The sequence below is a fragment of the Bacillus rossius genome, chromosome 3 (assembly GCF_032445375.1).
Source record: "Bacillus rossius redtenbacheri isolate Brsri chromosome 3, Brsri_v3, whole genome shotgun sequence".
NCBI lineage: Eukaryota > Metazoa > Arthropoda > Insecta > Phasmatodea > Bacillidae > Bacillus > Bacillus rossius.
Window position 1 is genome coordinate 24,418,068 of NC_086332.1, and position 24,978 is coordinate 24,443,045.

Below are 24,978 nucleotides of genomic sequence, written 5' to 3' on the forward strand. Positions count from 1 at the left end.
GTGTCTCAACCGACTTACGTGTATAAGGCATGGGACTACGTTTAGTACTTAATTATAGTCCAGTCACATGTGTTCATTCCTGAAGCATGCATAACTGTGCTGCCCCACAGCTTTTCAGGCAAACTCGATGCATTTGAGACTTTTTTGGTTGTTATAATTAAAATGAAAAACTAAGAAATCTTCAAAAGTATTTACATATAGGCTAGGCACAGCATTTACATAGATACAGTTTAAATAATCTTCAGATAAAAGCATACTTCCCTATTTTTTAATCATATTATAAATTTCATGTAAAACACGATCATTCTAGCTCACTGTAGTTTTTTTTGTACTTTTACAAGGATGGTTCTTGGTAACTCAGTTGTCAACGTTATCAAAGCTCTCCCTTGCAGTTTTACAAGCGATGACATTGGCAACGGGCTTTCCGAGGATTTTCCTTGTAAAAATTTCAAATATTTGTTACAGTGTTAGAAGTTGAAAGGATTTCCTCTACATAGGTTTGCTACCAGGGATACAAAAACATGCACAAAATGTGGACTTTTTTATCTAAGCACTCACTATTCACAAGTTTCTGCATTCCATTCCATCTAATATTTTTATAAAAATGTTCAGCCTGTTTGCTGTTTTACTGTAAAAATATAGGCTACAAGGGAAATATTTCATTACTTGTAGGCCTAGTGAAATTTATGTAAATTCATTAGCCTTTTTTTACTATAAACCTATAGGATGTTGAAAAATAATTTTATAGCTGTTATAAAATAAAATATATAGGTAGGGATATTTATTCTCTTCTGTACAAATTTACTTGTAATGTTGTCACTATTCGAGCATTTACTTTAGTACTATTTTAATGGGTTTTGAATTTTTTACTACCCATTTCCAAATCTATAAATTAAATACGTTCTACTTTTACCTTAAAGTAAGTTAAATGTTACTTTATAACACACATTAATTGGCTTAGTTAGGGTTGTACCTATATATTTTCTTACTAACTGTATAAACCACTATTCGAAGTGTGTTTGTTCTGTTTATCGTAACTTTATAAACAACTTTATAACGAGTACTTAGGTATAGCTTATGTTTCTCAACGCATTTACCCATATTGTCATTATTTAGGCGAGTTACAAAATAGAAAGTGATAACCTAAAAACATTTTACAATCCATAAAATTTACAAAAAATACTGAGACTAACTATAATACTTATTCTGTAATATTACAATGTAGTGAATTAATTATACAAGCTATGATTACCTATAATTGTAGGCTCTGTACTTAAAAAAAATTTAAGTTCTCCTGAAACACTAACTATCTGCGAATTGAACACGGCTACATGATGATGTAGCTATTGTTTCCGAAGAGCAAACAGGCCTCTGCATTTATTATATACCTACGATCGTTTATTTTTTTTCCAAGTGGGGCTTAACTGTGTAGATAACAAAGTCATTCGAGGCGTACTAACCAGGCGTGTCAGGGAGCCACTGAATATTTTTTTTTTACAAGGAATATTCTTGTAAACTCAGGTGCCAACGATAGCACTTGTAGAACTGCAAGGCAGAGCTTTCCACCACATTTACCAAAGGACCCAGCTTGGACGCTTGGTGAAGTCAACATCTGTGGCCTGGTGTGGGCAGCCAGACATTATACGTCAGTTCAGGCGATAACTGAACGGTTTGTTGAATACGTTATCAATTAACACCATAGACAGCAGAGTTAAAAAAGGCCCGGACATCAAAATAGTTTACTACGCATTGTCGTGCCAACAATTACTACGATACATGTTTGAAAAAAAAATGAAATATAAAAAAATTGACAAATCCAAAATGGCGGTGAATTATTCACTTTGAACGAACATTTGCCCCTCCATATTGAATTTTAAAGTATATTGCCATAAGTTGCAGCATAGTTCACGTATTAAGATCTCTTTTTTTTTACTCAAGATGGCACAGGACATAGCTGTGTGTATGTAGTCTACTTGTTATAGTCAACATATGTGGACTGGGGTGAATATTGTGACAGTTGCTGAAACCAACGTGAAATAACCACGTTCTTTGAACGGGGGACGATTGATTAAACATAATATATCTATTGGGCATGAGCTACTGCTGGTTTACTCCGTTTGTCATAGGAGAAAAAAGAAATTGTGACATGTTGGAAAACACAGGTGAATCCACGGAGTTGTCAGACGGACACAGAACGCTGACAACGACGAGAAAGTTGCAGCTACAACAGGAGGTAAATAAAGCAGAAACCCGGAAACACAACCACCGACGTAGGTACGTACGAACCCAGAGACGAAACCAAACAAATAGGTAATATGGACGACACAACAACGGCAGCACAGATTGACACAGCAGGCTTCTTAAACTGTAATTATTTTGTAAATGGATCAGAAATATTCATGCAAAACTACAGATTTTTGTAAATTCTTTAATTTACATTAAAACAACTGTAACTTATCACTACAAAATAGTGTTCGCAGTACTAATGGGTTCGGATTCTTACCCGGGCACTTATGATTTGTGTTGTCCCAGTTCCTCCAGTAGTTAAAGTTATTTATAAACCTTTCCCTGAATAGTTTTCTAGCATTAACTGCGCACATTACTAAGCACGATACAACAAAATAAAGTAAAAAATTTTAATATTGTATTATATTTTCCATGGTTTATAAAAAAACATTATGCTTGAATGAAACATCAATTATAATGTAAATTTGTGTACCAATTTTTGTAAGAAAAAATTACTATCACGAAAAAGTATTTCATATAGGTATGCAAAAATAACCATAGCCATGTGTTGTACAAAGGTAAAATATATTTCTTGTAGTAAGTATTACTAACTATTTCTAGGCAACTGGTTTCCAAAGGAATCTTTTGAAAAATACAAAAATTGTTTTCTATGTAACGCAGTAGGCTTTCTATAAGATAAAAAATTGACGCTGTCATCACGCTGTATTCAGACTAGGCCTACTCCTAATGGTAAATAAATTAATTTGAGATTGTAACCAAGTATAAAAATCTTAGGAATATATGAACTATGCCTTGTGATGCAAAAAAAATGTATAAATAGCCTAAAATTTTAAATCACAGCAAATTTTTTTTTTACACGGTTTCCACAAAAATTGCTTTGCTCAAAACTATCGTGAACGTGCATGGCCACGCTGATCAGCATCTACAGTGTTAAAAACGTTCACCTTAAGTATACGAAGAAAAATTGATTACAAAAAATTATCCCGGGATCTTCATGAATTTACTGACATCTCCGTATAATTATAAATACAAGTTTTCTTTCTACCTGGCCTCACAAGACTCATAAATTATTTTCTTGCACTTTTACAAAATATATCTTTAGAAACCAGTTGCATCAAAATAGTTAAAACACCCTATCCACATATGACTTGTGTCTGTTAAATCCAAAATTCCAAAACTCCCCCTTTTTCCAGAAAATATCAAGCGGCTCCCTCCCACCTGTCACGGGACCGTTCATTTTTTGCGAAAAGATTTACAACCGTGTGTTAAAAATTTTGTAGAATCCTCTGTGCTTTGTGATTGGCTGGGTTTATTGCAGGTACCTACATGTCAACCGCCAGTACACCAATCACAGCCATCCAGTGTGTAAGCAAACTCGTCGGTAAATGGCCCGGCCAATTAGAGTAACGGCTTCTCTTGCAGACGACCGCCAATTACAAGGGAGCAATAGCTGGTGCATGCATACCTCAATGCAGTCTAATGAGTAGGAGCAGGCATTTTTAGCGAATAAATCGGAACGCCTATTAGACTGCAACAAGGTATGTCCGCACCAGCGGTTTCTTCCTTGTGATAGGCGGCCGTCTGCGACAGAAGTCGTTGCCTTATTTGACCGAGCCACTCAGGACGCGTTTGCTACCGCACTGAATTACTGTGATTGGTGTTTTAACAATCGACATACACCTGGGAGAAAGTCACCCAATCACGAAACACAGACGATGATACAGTGTTTCAACTTTCAGCTGGTTTCGGAATCTTTTCGCGAAATATGCATGGCCCTACTAATGAGCGATCAAATTTTTTCCCGCAAAAATACACGTCCCTATGTATACGGTTTTAGCCTACGTATACGTAGGCCTACACCTTAGAGATAGGAATATAAGTACACATTAAGAGGAATGGATGTGAGCAAAAAATAACCTCGACTTTGGAAAAAATATATATGTTTTAAAATATTAATTTTCTTTGAGTAGCCTTCCTACCGCAAGCCAATAAGCCGGACAGGAAGTGCACACAGCTGTTCCTGTTGATAAACTACACTGTAAAACAAAGTGTAATTTTACACCGGAGCTGGTTGCAGCTCCACAGATGTAACTCTATTTTTATCCCACATGAGTGAGCGTGTTTTACCCTACACATGTATGTACTTGTAGAGACACAGTTTTGTTGTAGAATAAAACCAACAAAGTAGGGGTAATTTTACACATCACTGGCAGGTAATTTGACTATTTAGCATTGAAAATCGCATACCTATAGCCTGTATGCGTGGTTTTACACACTACGGATGAGTAACTTTGCTCATTTAAATGTATTATTTACACCTAGCCTACGTTGTCTTAGGAAATTATGCACTGCCCGTATGTGTAACATAGTGTAAGATAACAAACTTTTTGTCTATGTAAAACTACTATAATATATATATTATATCATTCATAAAACTACATTATGAACAAAATTTGTGTTTTGTATGATGACATTCATGGTCTTCTAGTTCGCTACTAGGTGTCGCTAGTGTGGCTTCTTGTACGTAATACCGAGTGCGGTGGCACGGGCTGGAACTATGATCACAGATGTCATCTCGTGTTCCTAAAGCCACGACATCCACACCATTAGGCTACACAATAATTTCGACATACTGGAATTAAATAATGTGCATAAACTAAGAATATTTGTAACTTAAAAATAGGTTCCTAAGAAGCCATTGTAATTACCCGGGGATCGCTGCATGCTTCTTCCAATCACTTTTGTTCCACTCGCAATTTGAATCTACGATACCAGTTGCCAGGTGCGCTAGTGTCGCTTGATTTAGTTCCAACCAGGGGCGCAACAACTAAATTTCCAAGGGTGGGGGGTGGGGGCAATATACCTTTTTATAAAGAATCATCGATCCCCCCTATTGAAGCGGGGGATCCGGGGTTCCTCCCCCGGGAAAACCTGTATTTCAAGGTGGAAAATGGTGCTATTTAAGCAGTTTTATTATCTAAAAATTGATTACACAGCTCTTTCTTTGCCCCCGTTTGCCCCCACTTAAAGGTTTCAAGGGTTTGCCCCCCCCCCCCCCCCCTGTTGATGCGCCCCTGGTTTCAACAATTACATCTTATGTCCAAGTAATTTGTTCACAAGGTTCAGTGTCATTATACTCCGATAATAGAGAAATTTATCACTGACTAACGAGTAATTTTACACGACGAAACATGTAGGGCCTAAAGTAAAAACAACATTGCAACTGTAATTTTTCACCAAAGGCATGTTTAAAAAATTTTTATTAATTTTATACATACCAAACACAAGTTTTAATTTCACACCTATATTTGTTTAAAAATACACGAAGTCGATGGTTTTTATAAAGTTTTGATTTGTAGTAGGTATTTGTGGCAGCGACTGATGCTACGATTAACTGTCTTAGATCTAGACCCTCACTAGTTAAGTTTGGCCCAGGTAAAACCCTGGGCTCACTCATGCGGGGTTAAATGATTGCAAGGCAGGTTCAGCGCAGGACCAGAAGGATGGTCGAGGAAGAAGAGTTGGTCAGGGGCATGCTGGGGTCGGGAGCTTGTGCGCGTCTAGGTTGGTACCCGTGGCGCATGCGCCCCTGACGTCACCCTACAAGCTGCCAGTCAGCACGTGTGCTTATTCCAGATTAAGTCACGTTAGTTAATCGCGAGACTGGCCGGGATGGTGCAAGGTAAATTGGCGCCCTAGGCGAAAAACCTTAATGCCCCCCCATACCCCCGGCCGGACACACCAAAAAAGTTTTTCCTTGCCTCAAAATACATCACGTAAGCCAAAGATTTTGTCAACAATCAAATGTAAGCAGGCTTGTGTTTTTTTTTTTTCCTTATCACAAATCATAAACAGGTCACCGTGGACTTTAAATAATTACTTATATCAATATAAACATTCCAAACTGTTACAAAAATCCATTTTCATCTAGTTTCAATAATCGTTAAACATATGATATGAGCTGTTATGTGTCGTGACGCGCCGCCCCCAGCTACTTGGCGCCCTAGGCGGTTGCCTAGTTCGCCTGTATGGACGCGCCGGCCCTGAAGACTGGTGATGCCTGCGCACCAGAGGGGCCTCAAACCCCCTCCTCGTCGACAGACATGGAGAGCGCGCTGGTGGACGTCGAAGCGGTGCCGAGAGTAATGGAGTTGCACTCCACCCCCTCCCTACCTGTCCCTCGCGGCGGGAGCCCAGCCGCCACGCTAGTCACGCGCGTGACTAGCCCAGCCGCCACGCTAGTCACGCGCGTGACTTATGGCCGCCAGGTGAGAGGCGCACTCCCCTACTCTGTCATCACGCGTCCTCCGATCCGGCACGTTCTCCAATCCGGCACCGGTCCAGCCTCTCGCGTCTCGGGTGGATTCAGCTTCTCGTTAGGCCTTGACCGCACAAGACGTTTGTAAACATTAACACTCATTTTTATTTTTTCTGTTCATTACATTACAACTTGTTTTAAATTTGTCATTTGTACTGCACGTCAACTTTTGTGTAGTATTCCTTAAAAAAAAGAGCGAGTTTTCCAGTAATCGCCAGTGATAGGTGAACATCTAAACTTGGTAACGAGCTGATACGTTTGTTCTCATGTTGCAAATAAACTTATAATACGAAACACGGACATGAAAGTTAACGTAGAATATTTATATTAAAAATAATTTCGAGCGTGTTAAATATAGCTAAATATATGGTGTGTTTTAACCACATTTCTGGACGCGAATTACACGTAGTTTCCGCACCCGCCGCTAAAATTCACTGTAGGAGCAGGTGCGTCGACTAAAGAACCATTCGATTTGCAGACAATTTAAAACTATATAATGAAACGTCATCGATAAAACCGAAAAAGACTTGAAAAAATAAAATTCTAAACGACCCCCCCCCCCCCAGTGGTGAAACTGATTTTAAACAAGGAATTTTATTACAATACTGCTTATCCTGATAAAATTCATTAACTAGTTAATACTATAAAATTTCCCTTTGTATTTTTGAACTTTGGTTCGCGCCATCCGTCACAGATGGCAACACCGTGATTGTTTCTAATTTCCGTTACTCAACTTCCGTTGCATTCACGAACTTACTCCCACCAAATAACGTTTACCGAGGGCTAAGATGTTACACATAAAAAAAAAAACAGGGGGTGATTTATTACGGGATTCACAATGTTGTCTACTAAAAAAACATGATCGACAGCTCTTTTCTATTCTTTTACAGTTACTACCATTTTGTTAATTCGAACCACCGGTTAGAACTTGCAGTACACAGTGTATGTAGATAGGCAGCGGTTACGTTATCAGTCGCGAAAACACTTCATATAGTGCTCTCCCCCCCCCCTTTTTTTTTTCAGCCAGCCGCGTATTCATTTCCTCCTCGCGTTGAAATTATGTTAAAGCATGAACATATTTGTGCCGTGTCGTAACTACGTTTACACATAAAATATTACTAGAGTCAAAAATATTTCTATAATTCATAGGGAAGCAAAGCAGACTTATGTGATCTTGCTGGCGACCAATGGGCATCATACACGAGCTTTATCATGTCTGAGAAATTTGAGTATTGTGGAATAATCGTGTCTCTGAATAAGTATTAGGTACAAAAAATATAACATACCGAATACTCTATCTAAAAGAATGAGTGACATCCATTACTTATCGTTTAAAATAAAAAAATAAGGGAAAAAAATCAATACTTAACTTTGTTGGGGTTTGATCTTTGAACTCTAACAGGAACAACGTTGTTAGAGTGGTCAGCCCGAATTCTTTAACGTCATTTTTCAACACTCAATATATTAGGAAATACACAGTAATTATTTTTTTGTTAATGGAACAGAAATATCCATGCAAAATTACAGATATTTGTAAATTTGTACATTTACATGGGAAAAAAAACCTTTTTAACTACAGCATAGTGTTCGCAGTAACACTGGGTTCGGATTCTTACCCGGGAATTAATGCTTTGTGTTGTCCCAGTACCTCCACTATATAAAGTTATTTGTAAACTGTTCCCTGAATAGCTTTCCAGTATTAACTGCGCACAAGCATGGCACAACAAAATGAAGTCAAATTGTTAAATTTTTTATTATCTTTTTTTTACTTGAAAAAATTATGCTTGAATGAAACATCAATTAAAAAATAAAATAATTCGTCATTTTTTCGTATGAAATAGTCAGTATAAGGCCTATTTCAAGAAAAAAAAACGAATTTCGTATATGCAAAAATAACCATAGCCATGCGTTGTACTAAGATACAATATATTTCCTGTAGTATTACGAACTTTTTCTTGGCAACTGGTTTCCAAATGAATCTTTTGTAAGAGTACAGAATTTATTTTTCCTGTGAACTGATCTATGTACACGTATATAGGCTAAATACAAAACGAAGGGGACTGATCAATCTTAACCAAATTCAGCAGGCGTTCGTGCAGAACGTGAAACCGCTCTCCCCCTCCCCCTCGGCCGGTGGTGTCGAACCTTCGACCTCTCGACCGCCGAGCGCCTGAGTGTGACCCACCCCGGCGCTCGTGACGCGTTAGAGGGCAGCACCGAGCATCTGAGGGTAGCTTGCCGTCTGTAATGCCATAGGCGTTTCCACGGTTTTCCTTTGAAGCACGGTCCAGTATTGTTTCTCGGGTGGCTGAAACGGCTTATAAGCAGGGACGGAAAAAATGCATTGATTCATTTCGTGATACGCTAAAATTCAAATACGTACGTACTTATAGGTAGAGACGGGAAAAATTCGCGATTTCTCTGACCTCTAGGATAGACTCCACAATCCCCTACACACTCAGGCAAATCCCACCTGCTCATTGGCTATTGACTCATAACACCTGTCAACTGGGACCATTGCGATTCGATACTTTTTTGGTTGAAGGTTTTTCATTGGCTCAAAGTGCTTCAGATAAACTGTGAGTCAATCACAGAAGCAATATAAAGATATAGTTGTTTGGATTATAGCATATCATGAAATGAACCCGCGAATTTTTCCGGTCTCTGCTTATAGGCCTACCTTTGTGCTGCTTGTGATATTTTATCTGGTACCAAAGTAGACTGAACGCACTTGGACACGAACCAATCACTGGATGCTGTCGCCACATTTCTCTCCTTCTGTCAGGATTGCAGATGGTTGGCAGAAAAATAATTTCTGTATTTTCTGGTTGGTTGGTTGGTTGGCTTTCGGGTACAGCGACAATATTCGCAGTGGTTGTAGAACTAACTTAATTCAATTAAACATATTCCAGACTTTCGGTGCTTTCTTTACATGATTCATGCAATTGGGAATTTTGATTTAATGCAGTTTTTTTGGACATACGCAATTTCAGCTCAGTGCTTTGACTTAAACACTTTCTTTGTTATTTACAATAAAAAAAGTTGTTCACCCCCAACTTCAGCCTTGGGAAGCACTTTAAACCATAAGTAGGGCCAGGCATTTTTCGCGATAAAGTCTGAACGCCCATTAGACTGCAATATGGCATGCCCATAAGTACTGGTGATTGTAGATGGCGGCCGTCTGCGAGAGAAGCGAGTGCTTTCTAAGACGACGCGTTTTCTCCCGCACTGAATTGTCGAGATTGCTGTGCTGACGGTAGACGTGTAGGTACCTGGCAGAAACTCAAACCAGAAGCACGAAGCACAGACGATGCTACGGTGTTTTTAACTCTCTACTATTCTCGAAATCATTTCGCGAGAAATACACGCGGCTAACTATTTGTCGTGTTCATAGGTGTCTTCAACTTGTCTTGTCGCGACGAACCTTGATCTGAAGCTTGTCGCTCGAGTTCAGACTCATTCTGTATATGAGTACAGTAAACTCCCTATTATCCGCAGGCGGATGATCCTGCCGTGCGGATTATCCGCGCATGCTACGAAAAAATGCAGCACATATGTAAATCTGTAATTTTATTACAAGTGAGCAAATTTGAACTCTTCTGACGAGTGTATTGTGTGCAGTATACATACAGTAAAACGCCACAGGCCTTCTCGTAACACACGCAGTGTGTAATGAAGTCTCTGAGTACGTACAGTACTGTATCCTTGTTACGAAGCAAGTACCGAACACTTTTATGTTCACATTACTGAAATGTAAATTGTATGTTAATTATTCAGTAAAATACTAAAATTCTAGCATCATTAAAATTTTTTTTTACTGTTAGTTGTAACTTTTACTGTAGGTACATACATTTTTACCTTTTTAAGTTGAAATTAATGTTTCCATTTTTGTTTCCCATTTTCGGCTCTTTTGCAGATCATCCGCGATTTTCGCTATCCGCGGTGGCCCTGCCACTTAATTTCGCGGATAATTGGGAGTGTGCTGTATTGAGATATTTCGCGCGGAAGGAATGTGGGGTCCTCCGAGGGTCGACGACCCCGCCACGGAGCGGCCCGAGACGAGGCGCTTACAGCCCACCTCGGCGTGACACCCGGCGGGACATCATTAGCTCCCGCCGGCCCCGTTAGTCCGGGACACTGGCCTCCCGGACAATGGAGTCGTCTCCGCGACGGCCTGGAGCAACTCCCCCCCCCCCCCCCCCCGGGAGTCCCGCGGGAGCAGTGCTCCTCCCGGTCCGGTCATTCCGCCCCCGGTGCAAGCAAGCCCCTGCCCACTTGGGCCGGCTGGGGGAGTCGCACAAAGACGCAAAATGCACATACTTATCCTTGCTTATAAGGTGCTGCAGCAGGTATCACCTCATTATATGTCAGCCGGTATTAATTACCTACATAGTTACCATAGCCATGACACGCGATCCACACGCAACCCAATGCTATCTATCCCAGTGCACTCATCCAAATGTCTGTCGGGATCTTTTGCAACCGTGAGTAGCAGGCTCTGGAATAAATTAGACCAAGCGACAAGGCAAACAAAAAATCTAGCATCCTTTAAGTACAGGCTGAAAAAACATCTTTGTAACAACTGCTTACCATGACCACTTCACTGCTACCCTACTGCTTGATTCCGTGTGTGAATGTGCGAGTGACTGGTTTTAATGTAGTAGCACCTAATGTTTTTTTCTTTTTTTTTCGGTTTTGATACTTTTTGCTGTATGTTTAATTACTTTCCTTTTTATGTATGTCTATGCTTAGTTTTTAATTACTTTATAATTAGTTATGGTTGAATCTTTTGTAATCGTTAATATTTGAACATTAAGTTAAAATTTTAATTTGTTCTCTTAATATTTAGTCTATATCATGCTTAGTTTTTAATATTCAAATCTTTGATGTAATTGCAGAAAAGTGGTTAAGTGTAAGAGAAGGCGTGCCGCCTTAACTTCGCCACCAATAAAGACGATAAACAAACAAACAAACAAACAAAATTCGCGGATTCATTCGGTTAATAGGCTAGAATTCAAACACATACCTATACCTCTTAGATAATTTTGCTATTGGCTTACAGTTCATCTGGACGAATCTCAACCGGTTATAAAACCCTCAACCGAAGAAGGATCGAATCGCAGACAAACCAGCTGAGACGACTTACAAGTCGGCAGCCAATGAACTTGCGTTATTTGCCCGAGTGTACAGGGGTATGTGCAGTCTATCCTGAAGGCCATCGAAACCGCGAATTTTGCAGGTCCCTACAATGCGTTCTTTAAATGATTCATGCAATGGGGAATTTTCATGTAACTTTTTTTTTATATACGCCATTGCATATTCACACTGTTTGTCATGGAAAAATTTAAAAAAAAAATGAAGATAAAATTTTTACAGAAAACAAGACTGAATCAGCTGTTGCCGGACAAACGTGACCAACGATGAAACAAAACAAGTATTATGAACAACACAACGACGACAGCACGGACAAAAATAAAGTTCAACATTTAAATATCAGACAGCACAATAATTCCACTGAAGGAACTTATGGGAAGAAAAAATATTATAACGACACACAGCCAATAATTTTCAAATGTTTCAGTCGAGTGATAAGACAACTGTGCAAAAACATTTTCATTTTGTTTCCACGTGCTATGAAGACGCGGAAAATAATGACAACGGGATTGGTTTTATACCGAAATATCATTGATCACGATTAACATCTAACGCACATACACGATTGACATAGCAGTGTATCGATTTTGATTTCCACGTATTTAAAATAAATGAAAATTAAATACTTTTTTTCATATATCATTCGGAGTCATTCTAACAGGTTGAGTGTTTCTTCGAAACTTAAATTTCTATGTCTTTGCTCATATGCATATATTTTTTTTTAATCCTGACTTTGGAAATCAAGATTCGGATTCAAGGTAGGTACTCTTTCAAAAAATCGAATTGGTTATTCTGATTTAGGAAAAAGAGAATTCGACCCATCACTAACTTATAAGGTATACCTACTTTGTAAAACAGTCGAGGAACTGACACGCCCAGGTTACGCGTTTTCGGCCCCACAGCACAGACGAGTCCTTACAGCTCTAAAAGTAGAACTGATGGTGCTCTAGAAATCAGTCTCGTACGGGAAAACTTTGGAGGTTTTACATTTTGAGCATACGACTTTATTTAGGCCTATGAGGTTAGTAAAATTCGAACCAGAATTAATGCTCAGAGAGGAAATAATTACATTGATTCGCTTGATACTTACAATTAAAAATACCTCTTTAGCTACTGATTTTACATTTTGCTTTCATCATAACCGTCATTTTGTCTTACTTCGCATTCAGATTTATAAAAATCCCATTTTGAAATATTTATTTCCTTTTGATACGCTAATGCACCTATACTAACAGATAATACACTCTTATTGTTTTGTAAAGCAAGTAATTATTATGTTTGAAAACCTTATGTCGGCTCTAATTTAATTCAATAACTAGATGGGAGATAAAAAAAAAATAGCAATCGTTGGCCGTACAAAAGCCTGACAAAAATTAAAGTTAACACCATTCAAACACAAACTTATCCCATCGCTACTTCGATACAAATGAAAAAAAAAGAAGAGAATTATGCGACTGCGCACAAAATACCTTGTATTACATATTTCTTCAATTTAGATAATAAAAAAAATGAATCGCGCCTGCATGGGTAACCCGAGCCGCACACAATGACCAACCCGCTCACGGAACGGTCATTCTTTTTTTTTCTCTCCCCCCCCCCCCCCGCGTTGGGCCGCTCGAGTTGTTAAAATAAAAATATTCCGGACGTAGATACCGGAGCGCAGACCCCCCCCCCCATCCCCCCAGGCTGGATTCCTCCCACAAAACGATAAAATGCGAGCCGCAATCCCGCGTAGCGAGACCCATTATGACCGGCGCGCACAATGCCCTGTGCGCGCGAGCTTTTTACCGCTACATTTTTGCTCGTAAATGAGAGGCGGCATGCGATTGGAGGATCGCCGCACCACTCGTGTGGAAGGGGGAGGGGGGGAGGGACGCCCGTAATAAAGTATGAAACAACAGCCGACCGCATTCACGGCGATTGCAGCGACCGAAATTCCAACACAAAACAATTTTTCCCTCCACATCATCCCCCACCTCAAACATCCCCGATCCCCCGAAAAAAGAAAAATTTATTTTTTACCATAGAAAAAAAATTCAAAGATAGCCTTTTATAAATTTTAACATTTTTCTTCGCTCTAGAATGGTGACATGGCTATAAAATATCTTTTTTTTTAAACAACAAACGTAGTTACGGGTACAAAGCCTTTTTTTTTAGATTAAAAAAAATGGACGCACTTCGTTGTTCGAGTACTGAATAACGTAATCGACGCGAGGAAACTCAGTGTTGCCAATGCGACAAGTCTTCCTGAAAGCGGTGGAACAAAGGATGAAAAATTTCCCTCTCGAAAAGAAGCAATTCATTAAAAACAATCACCGATTCGCCTCTCTCTCTCTTTCTCTCTCTCTCTCTCTCTCTCTCTCTCTCTCTCTCCCTCTAGGTAATATCAAACAAAACCGCTTTGTACAGCCATCCGCATAACATTTTTTTTTCTGCATACAAAAGAAAAAAAGTCCAATAGTTACAAGTAAAGCTTCCGTAAAGGTTCTGATCAATTTTGTTAAAAAAAAAAAACTCAGATTTATAGAACCAAAAACTTCATGTCTTGACACCCAAAAAATACTGTTTCTTCGTTCACAATTGATTTCATTTAATGGTACTGGTACAAGGCCCTTCTAATAGTACTATGGTCCTAATATTTGTGCCTTGTATAAAATTCTACAATTAGCACGTATCGTGAGACCAATAGGATACCGTACCTACACTTAAAGATGCTATGAGGTTAAAAAAATCTCGCTTATAAAAATAATAGCAAGGATGTGAGAGATGTCTGCATTATATTTAAAAAAACACAGCCAAGTTAACTGAGTGAGAACGACAGTTGCTGAAACAGCTGGCTTTATTATTACAAGATTTCATTTAACTTTCAATGTTTGTTAGTTTGCTTGGGTCAAATCTTGCAAGCTGAATTAGAACCAGTTCCTCCAAACGGATTTTGCTGAAATTCTGCATAAAACTTAAGTTCTGGTGCCAATACAATATGCAAAATCCAGTATTGTAATATTTTCAAAATGGCTGCCGCCACAAGATCACACTAAATACAGTACTTGTCGCTTTACGCCTGATGTATAGGCTGCTTGTAATCTTTCTCTCCTTGAAGCCTGCTTGTTAGGCACCCAGTGATGCAGTGCATAATAAAAGGCTTCTGTCAGAAAAAGTGTTGCTGGTCAGAAAAAAAAAAGTGTTCCAGGAGTAAAGAGTCGGCCATATTACTTCCCCAACTTCCTGTTCAGGATCGTTTACGGGGCTTTGTTCCTCGTGGGAGGTACCCGCGCCTCGGGTCTTAATGCCCCTTCCATAGAGGCGAAGTGCAGTAGCCACTGAGCCGAACACATCGACTTTGCTGTCACACTCCAGGTCGTCGCCCCGCCATTACGTCGTTATGCCGAAAAACTCTGGTATGCCATCTTTATCACTTACGATCTGGCTGATAGAAGTTTTGACGTGAATACGTCTTTAAAATTGCTTCCATAGTGTGAGGCAATTCGAAAAACGAATGATAACTAAATCAGGGGATACAGTTTTGGGTGTTGCAGCTACATATCTATCATCTCCATCCAAAATTTAATTACACCACTGAAAAGCTAAAGGATCAAAGAATTCGTTACGCTAAGTGAGAGCTGTGACGCATCGCGCGCGGTGGAGGGGGAAGCGCCGCCATTTTGAGGTCATTTTGCTGCGTTTATAGATTTACATTTAGTAAGTATAACTTACGACTCGGAGAAGCTAAAACGTTCGTTTGAGTTTCAATCGTCAGCTCTCGTCAAAATCTATCGATTGCATATATAAAACATTAGTGTTAAATAGTTACAGTAAATATATATGGTGTTAAAATAAAAAAATAGCGTATTTTATATTTTTTATAGAAAATATTACCTGTTACGTACACGTATTAACGTACAACACACGGCTGTGTCCATGTCACAGCCACGCCTTTTTTTGTGTGACATCTTGGCTCTCGGCATACCGCGTTTGGTACGAGGCATTTCGCGAATGGAACTAAATTCTCGATTTTTTTTTTATCAGAACGGTAATTTTTCGCAAGTTTTGTTGATGATAATTAAAATGAAAAGTTAATTGTATTAGGTCAATTAGATGTAGGCCCTATATATAAAACGTTAAAATCGATGTTAAATATTTACATTTTACGCGTCTAAGTTAGGTCAAGGATATTTAAAATTCTGTAAAAACACGGTGAACCTCGGATATGTCCGGGACTGATCGGCAGTCAATGAATCGTAATCTTCGAGTGGGAGACAAAACCACGTGAAAGGACACGTGAACACTACTTTAAATGTTTTTGTCTCGAAGCGTAAACATTTCTCCAGGATGCAGTATTCCACCACGGTGAGTGTATTCTGGACGTATTTCACACAAGCATGTGTTCGTTTGAAAATAATAAATATAAATACTTTAAACCATTTCCGAAAAAAATACGAAAGCATTTTAATTAATAAAACTAGAAGTTAAGTAAAAAAGTAAAAAAAAATGTAATTGTTCCTTATTGAGTATCCGGTTTTATTTTAACATAAAATATTATAATAAAGAAATGAATTGGATGTGTTTGTGATGCAAAGTTGTATAATTACGAAAACAGATTTGTTTTGAAAATATGTATAAAATTTTGAGAATCATTGCTCCCGGGGGCTACATATCAAATTGTAAATTAACGTAAAAAATTGGAATAAAGTAAGTAAGGAGTTGAATGTGCTTGTGATTTGAAACTGTACACTTACCTAAGTATTTTTGGTATGGAAAATATGCATTATAAAGCTTTGATATAAACTAGATGCACAATTTGGAATATCGTCCCTGGGAGATATTGTAACGTATCCCATAGTTTTTAACGTAAAATATTGAAATAAAGTAATTAATTTAATGTGTTTGTGATGCGAAAGTGTAAGTTAACCCAAATATAGTTTTTTTAATATGAATAATAAAACTTTGTTATTAACTGGAAATGCAATAAGGAAAGATTACCAAAATTAATTTAAATTTTGCACTTTATGATTGATGTTTCTCATATTTACTAAATTCATCGTTTTTATCAGTGGTGCGATTTGTCAAAAGCAGTGTTCGCAGGCCAAAACTTATTTTTACCTGTGATTGTCGCGTAGTGTAGATCTAACCCCAAAACGAATAGGCTACCGCATATTTTAACTATCGAAGTAATTTGCTATAGAGCCACGCTATTTATGTCCTACTATTCTCTTTTAAATATGAAAGAACAACATTTAAGATTAAAAATTATATCCTTAATAATTTTCATTACATTCATTATTGCTGTGTTACAATTTGGTGGAAAAATAAGTTTGAAATTTACTTTCATTTCAAAATAGTTAATTCGATATTGTAGGCCACTTGAGCTAATTATTATTTATCTGAGCTTGGATGGGACTGTTGGATTGGAATTTATAATTTAATGGCAAAGCTGTTGATTGTGAATACAAGACTAAGTAATTGTATTGTTCAATTTAGCTGTACCAAATGATTTCTTAAATTATCTACTAATGACAACATGGTGGAATTAATGTTTGATAAAGGTGGTAACTAAAATTTATTAAAAAATCATTAGTTTTATAATATGAACTCACATTACACACCTTAAATTGTATTATGTTTATAATAAAGCATTTACATTATACACACCTATTATTCGTTATATTACATCCATAAAAATACATCGATCGCCCGAACAGGGACTTGAACCCTGGACCCTTAGGTTATAAGCCTAATGCTCTACCGACTGAGCTATCCGGGCTCGCTGAGAGAACCTGGCTCACACATGGTATATAGATTCACAAATAAGTGTGATGCATTTCCAATTCCATTTAAGGATCCAACACTAAGAAAGTTAACTCGTAGAGGTCCGTTGAAAAGATTGTACTTTGTCCACAGAAGCCGAGCTTCATGAAAGCCTAATTTCAAATCATCTTGAGCGAGATAACGTAACTCTGTTTCTTAATGATAACTAAATCGGGGGATACAGTTGGGTTTGCAGCTACATATCTATCATCTACATCCAAAATTTAATTACACCACTGGATAGCTACAGGATCAAAGAATTCGTTACGCTAAGTGAGGACTGTGACGCATCGCGCACGGAGGAGGGGGTAAGCGCCGCCATTTTGAGGTCATTTTGCTGTGTTTAGACTTTTCCATTTAGTATAACTTTTGACTCGGAGAAGATACGGCGTTAGTTTGAGTTTCAATCATCAGCTCTCGTCAAAATTCATCGATTGCATATAGGTATAAAACATTAGTGTAAAATAGTTACAGCGTATATATATGGTGTTAAAATAATAAAATATATAATGTCGGCCTATACGCGATTTCTTAGTGTTTAAACATGATTATAACATAGGTACATAAATTGGCGTATTTTATATTTTGTAAAGAAAATATTACCTATTACTTACACGTATTCTCGTACAACACACGGCCATGTCCATGTTAGTAGTTCTTCACGAGAGATCACCCAGAGTTAAAGTCCTAAGGCTTGTAAGAACACAATACGTTAGGGCGTAACAATTCTGAGGGGCGGCACTGTTGACTTTGTTGTTTTTATAAGTTACCTACATTTTGTTTGTTTGCTCTGTCGGTGCTTTATGTGGACCGAGTCTGTTTGTAGTTAACGTAACTTACGTAACTACGTAACTTTACAACTTAGTAAGTTTGGTGCAATATATGTTTTTGAGCTCAGATGAGTTCTCTGAACAACATTATTAAACATTAACAATATTATAGTACAAGATAGTCTATAAGATTGTACTCGAAAAAAAGACAATTCAGATCTACATAATATTATACCATCCGATATAATCAAGACAGGAGGGCTACCCAAGGAGGTGGAAATATTCGGTGCGGCCAAGATCATGTTTCGTTACAATGTAGATGTGTCCAAAGGTCTGGTGAATGGTGCCATTGGACACATTACAGAAATCATACGGCTCTGCTTCCGGAGAGCCCAAATGTACGAAATATAGTATAGACTTTGGTAAAAATGGTGCTCCGGTTATTCAGCCCAAATGTGTGCAATTTTGGGGAAAATATAATCACGGCGCTGCTAAACGAAGAATTTTGCCAATAATATTAATCTGGGTTTGCACAGTACACAAAATACAGGGTAGGTACTACTTTCGACGCTGCCGTTGTCCATTTAGGCCCTAAGCTCTTCGCTGTTGGCTAAGCACATGTGGATTTAAGTAGGGTCAAGTCCCTAGAAGGTCTCCTTATTGAACAACTAGGCTGTAGTATATTAACAGGCAAGCAACAGTACAACAATGACGCAATCATTTATATGAACAGACTTAGAAACAGGTCAAGCGAAAAATAAAAAAAATAGAGAATTTAAATAAAAGCTTGTTTGAAATTTTTTTTTACTTATAAATTCGTTGTGAATAATGTCAGTTACACAAAAAGCCTTCTCAACAGCGTAATACTAACGCAGCTAAAGAACCTAATTATTGTGTCTCTGAATTCAGTTCTTCCACCCTCCACATTTTATCCCTGTAAGAGATGTAAAAATGTTTACGTTAGTGTTAAATTAAATTTTTGTGAGCGGAAAGATTCACCATGTAAAGTCATTTCCTATGTTAAATTGTAATTATTTAGACCGGATATGGATAATTTACCATGTATAAGTATGAACAGTGATTGTCAATATCGCGGGAAAATTCCACTTTTTGATACATGGGCGTAGATCTCGTGGAGAAGGGGGTGGGGGAACCCGGGCCCTCTTTGAATTAAGAATCCCCTCATTGTAGAGCAATTGTAACTGTGAAATGGGGATGATAAACGATACACGTAAAAAAAGGTCAAAACTATGTTTAAAGAAAACCTATTTGAGTGTTATAAAGTTTTCCGCTCATTGCATACATATAGGCCTAGACCGTCTAGTGAGATAATTAGTGTCGGTTAGCCCCCCCCCCCCAAAAAAAAAAAAAAACCTCACAGATTCCGTGACTTCTCTCGATAATCCCTTGCGAAAACATCAAACGAAGATTGTTCTGATACTTAAAAAAAAACTTAACTACAAAAATATTTCCTATTCATTCCACGTATGGTAATTTGGAGGTGTGACACCAAGCCATATTTTTATTAATGTTAAACAGCTGAGGTGCTCAAATATCCCAAACATAAATAAAATCCCTGAAAAAACGAAGGAAGCAAAAATGTTATAGTAAAAATGTATTTAAACAAAAAAAACGTAGGCCTAGTACCATTTTTTAAGCTTATTAGGTACATAGTAGATTTTTTAACAGATATTTTGCTGAATACAGGTAAGCAACAACTAGACACATTTTCCATGATTCTAAGTGAAATAATATAAGAGCGTGACAAATTGTTTAACTCCGATTAAACCCCAATTATACCCGAACTTACAAGCTCATTGCGTGTTTTTTGCGTACATGCGACATATAAATTGATGCACCCCTTCCCTCAACTGCTATCTGTGTCCGTCCTTGAACACCGCTAAATAACATAAATAATCAGCAGACTCTGAGACGGGGGGGGGGGGGGAAGGTTTGCAGCCAATTTATTTTTCCCTAACGTAAGTAACACTAACTTAAGTGTAGCTATTTGTCTGGGAGGGGTCTGGGTTAGGCCGAAGCGCATACACCTACTAGTCACGCTGTGTTTCAGCCGTGCAGAAAGGGTTAGCCTGCATCACGTGCTTCGTCCGGGGAATATTGGCCAGCCGTGGCAGCGACTGAAGCGATGACCGACTCCCCTAGCTGCTGATCTAGATTATGACTATGGCTGAGCTGGGCCCAGGTATAACCCTTGCGCTCATGCATGCGGGGTTGAATGATTGCAAGGCAGGTTCGGCTCAGGACCAGGAGGATGGTCCAGGAAGAAGAGATGCTGGGAGCTTGGACATCCGCGCTGGACAAAGCCCTGTGAAGGGGGGTTGAAAAGGAGGGGGGGGGGGTGGGGGGGGCAACACGCCGGCTGCGAGCGGGCGCGCGCGGGTTATTGATGCCGGAGCGCGCGCGCGGCCGACGAGGCGACACTTAATAAAAGTCACCTCTGGGACGCGACAATAAATATCGCCGCCGGGAAGGTCATTGGGAAGCTCTGTGGGGAGAGGGGGAGGAGGGGGTCTGGTTTGCGGGCTATTATCACGTGGCTAATGACCCGCGCATTAGTCTACACCCCCTTCTCCTACCACCGTCCTTTTCCAACCCACTTCTACGAACAAAGAGACGGGCTGTCGGGTCGCTGTTTCGATCCCCAGGACAGTCGGTGAAAGGGGTGAATTTCCCGGTTTGAGTTCCCAAATATATTCTTGTGTTCATGTTCACCCTGAATATAGAAAAAAAAACATTACAATTCTATTGTGAATAAAATTCATTGGAAACTTTGAAAGCGTTGCAATATTTTTTTCCTAATTACGTTTTTTTTAGATATTTTATAAGAATGTAATTGTGAGGGTTTGATAAATTGTAGACTACGTTAAGTAACAAGCCAACGTAATTATTATTTGCCCACCAACCCTTGGTTTTTTTTTACGAACGGCCCTTCACTTTATTCGGAACAGAAATGATGATGTAAAATTACAGATATTTGTAAATTTGTTCATATACATGGAAACAACTGCATCACTACACAATAGTGTTCGCAGTAATAATGGGTTCGGAGTCTTACCCGCGTATTTATGCGTTCGTTGCATTGTCCCAGTAGGCCTACCTCCAATAGTTAAAGTTATTTGTAAACCGTTCCTTGGACAGATTTACAGTATTAACTGCATACATTAAAAAGCTCGATAAAACCAAATTAAGTTCAATTGGAATATAATATTATCTTTTTCATGGTTTAAAAAAAATTATGCTTGAAAGTAACATAAAAAATATAAAATATTTTTCGTAAGAAGTACTCAGTATTATTTCGAAAAAAACGTATTTCATATATGCATAAATAACCATGGCCATGTGTTGTACAAAGTTACAATATCTTTTTTGTATCTCAAAATGTTTCTTGGCAAGTGGTTTCCAGAGGAATGTGTGGTAAAAGCCAAGACCCTCCCCACAACCATAGCAAGTGTCGAGTCGCTCCGTCTCACGCGTTTTGAACTTTTCATTTTCTAGTCATTGTTGTTATTTGAGGGGCAAAAACTGCATGTGTTATTCTCTCACTAATATTTCCAACAGATATCCACCAAGTGTAATATCATACGGTAGAAAAAAAGCGCATTTGTATCCGTAATTGTCATCACTTGCGAGGATTTTGACCCCCGCTATATTACACTTAGGTATTAAAAATCTGTTGGATTTATCTGTGAGAAAAAACATGCAAATGAGGTATTGCAGTTTTAGCTTCTCAAATCATATCAATGACTAGAAAAGGAAACTAGTAATTCAATATTTCGTGAAGTTATGTTTTATGAGTTTTATTTTGCCCTCTTAACTACTATTTTCTTTTAAATTTTTTTATCACATGTACTCTCCCAACTATTTTCCTCGTCATCACTTATTTCACATGAATATCGACACACGGTAAAGTCCGGTAGCTTTTCATTTCTAAGAATAATTTGCTAATTATTCGTCTTTTACACTGCTTTATTTATCTATTACTGGCTTAGTGTTTCGTAGAAATGCGATTTAAAACAAATGCATGACCTATTCGCAAGTGGTTAAAGTTTTCCAAAACTTTCCTAACTGAACTCATCACAAATCCACGGAAGATCTACCTTTTTTGGTAGCCTCTTTTTGTCTGAAACTCCTGTAGGTAAATAACTCTTCTGGTCATTATTTTTACTGTTTTAAATTATTCTCCTTAGCTCTCTCTCACTCTAACAAAATGTGTTTCGTTCCAAATAAGTTCGCCATAAATTAAATAGGTTTTATATAATATATGTAAAATGTCACGCAAGTGTTTCTTTCTGTGATAACTTGGATGACTTTTTACAGCTTGCAAATAAAGTTTATTAAATATTTTATAAAAAAAATATTCCCAGTGACGGGAATTGAAACAGGTCCTTTGAGATTATCAAGCGCGCGCACTATCGCTGTGATATTTTTTTTGTATTAGTGTTTATTGACAAGTTTGGTGCTGGTACAGTCACATAACAGACACGTTAGGCAGAAGGGTATACAAGAGGGTTACATACTCTCACACAAACGAACCAACACGTATTGCCATTACAGTTATCAAAACAGGAAAAGGTAACGTCCAAATCGTCTTCGTAAGGTGTTGTTTTTTACCACCAACCATCTGTCACATCGTGACTGGGCGATGAAGTCCCGAAGTAGATACGGTGCCGGCGTTTGGAGCACGAAAGCAATCGAGTTCATCATGAGCCTCACAGCAGCCCTCCTCTTCACTATCGGAAACGTCGTCATGTCGAGATAGCACATCCTGTCCGCACACACGTCTCTCTGAGGTATGCCGAGAAGTCTGACAAGTGTTCGTTGACACCACTCCCACAGCGGGCGCGAGAAAGAGCAGTCATACACTCGATGTATAGCAGTGTCACGATAGCCACAGAGTTCACACCGGTCGTCCTGGGTCAGCGAGATTTGTTTCCTGCGATATTTGGCGGGAGTCGGGTCATTCACGAAAGCAAAGGCTGCGGCACGGAGATGAGTGGGTAATTCCGGGTCCGTGACATTTTTTCCATATTTGCGGCCACCGCAAGGAGAGAATCTTGGTCTGGATTTTCGGTACGAGGGTTGTTGTTCGTCGATGAAAATCATAGAGGAAACGAGTTGACACATTCGTTCCATCTGGGAGCTCGGAGATGATGGTCCTCAGATGCTCTGCGGCTGCCCTGTAGTTCCATGGAAGCCCCTCTAAAGCATCCCACGCTTCTGTGTACAAAGCCGAAGAACGTACAGCCTTTAAGACACGCTGTATGATGGACTTCTGGAATAGAGCTCTCGCTTTCTGCTCGTGTTCAATGAGTCCTAGACCTCCTTTGACAGCAGGAATCGTTAGTTGATCTCTGCTGACCTTAAAAAAAGAACCTTTCCAAATGAACCATCCTACATACGCTATTAAGCCAGTTAGGAATTAGAAATATAAAATGTATTATAATCATTGTAATGTCAGTTATCTTAGGTATTTAAAAAATGACATCACTTTTTACTATGATTATTTTAGGTTACCAAATATATTCCAGGGTAGTTTCACTATCATAAAGTTTCATTTGGCACACCAATACGTTTGGTAATTCCTCTAATGTTTACGAAAGTGACTACATAATAGTTCATGTTGCTACACGTGGGTCCGCCATCTTTGTGTCACATTTCCTTTCATCGACTTCCGTTACAGTTTCACGAAATTACTCCTACCCAATGCCGCATATCGAGAGCTAAGATGTTTACACATCAGAAGCAAATGCAAAAGAGCTATCGAGGTACGTTTACAAAATAGCCATTAAAAAAAATTAGTAATGACAAGACAACTATGAAACTCGGAAATGACCAATATGGAATGTAGGTCCGAGTCTAAATAAATCTGTTATAAAACTGACCGACCCTATTGACAGCCATTCTGCTCGAAGGAACACGTTGGAAGTCCGCAACACTCTTTCCTCTCCCGTTCGCAGCTCGGCCTGTGCGCGATTGGCATCTCCCCGCGCCGACCAACCCCGTCTTCGTGGGAGGGTTGGTCGGCTCTCCCGCGGCGATATTAATAATCCCCTCTGAAGGGGGAAGGGTGCGCGCGCACCCACCCACAATAACAACCCTCCGACATCATCCCCTAGCCACCCCACCGCAGCCCGCCGCGCGCAAACACTCAATCGAGCGGATTATTCGCTCGGCGAGCGCGCCGCTCCGTCTCCCACAATGCACCGCGGCGCGACAATGGCCGCCAGGTGCTGCCATCTCGCGGCGCGCCGGCCAATAAGAACTGTGATTTACGACGAGCGAGGCGGGACAAGAAGCGACGACGGTAGCAGGAAGGAAATAATAAAATTAAAATTAAAAAAACTCCTCGCTTGGTCGGGTGATCTGTACACGACATAATTGTGGGCGCTGGTTATTATTCTTTTTTTTTTTTTTTTTTTAAAGCAACTGGGACGGAAACCGTCTTCCATTGTGCGAAACCACCGACTCGTCTCTCACAGCCGGCTCCGTCGATGCATTAATACGTCGCGGGGGCATGAATTATTAGTTGTGTTATTGTTCCGTCAGACGCTCCGCGCCTGAGGCATATTTACGACGTGTTCGGATACCCTGCATAACAGACTCCCGCGCTAATTAATAACATGTTTGCTCGGCCCTGCACGGCGTCGAGCGTCGACCGCGGGC

General features: G+C 39.1%; 1 protein-coding gene and 1 non-coding gene across 2 annotated transcripts in view; one reads left to right on the forward strand and one right to left on the reverse strand.

Annotated features, from left to right (window-relative positions):
* Positions 1-24,978, forward strand: part of LOC134530032 (arginine-glutamic acid dipeptide repeats protein-like) — a 49,976-nt gene that overhangs the window by 13,696 nt on the left and 11,302 nt on the right. The gene's annotated exons all lie outside the window — the stretch shown is intronic.
* Trnai-uau (transfer RNA isoleucine (anticodon UAU)) lies at positions 17,408-17,480 on the reverse strand. The gene has a single exon. It is a non-coding gene; the product is annotated as a tRNA-Ile (tRNA).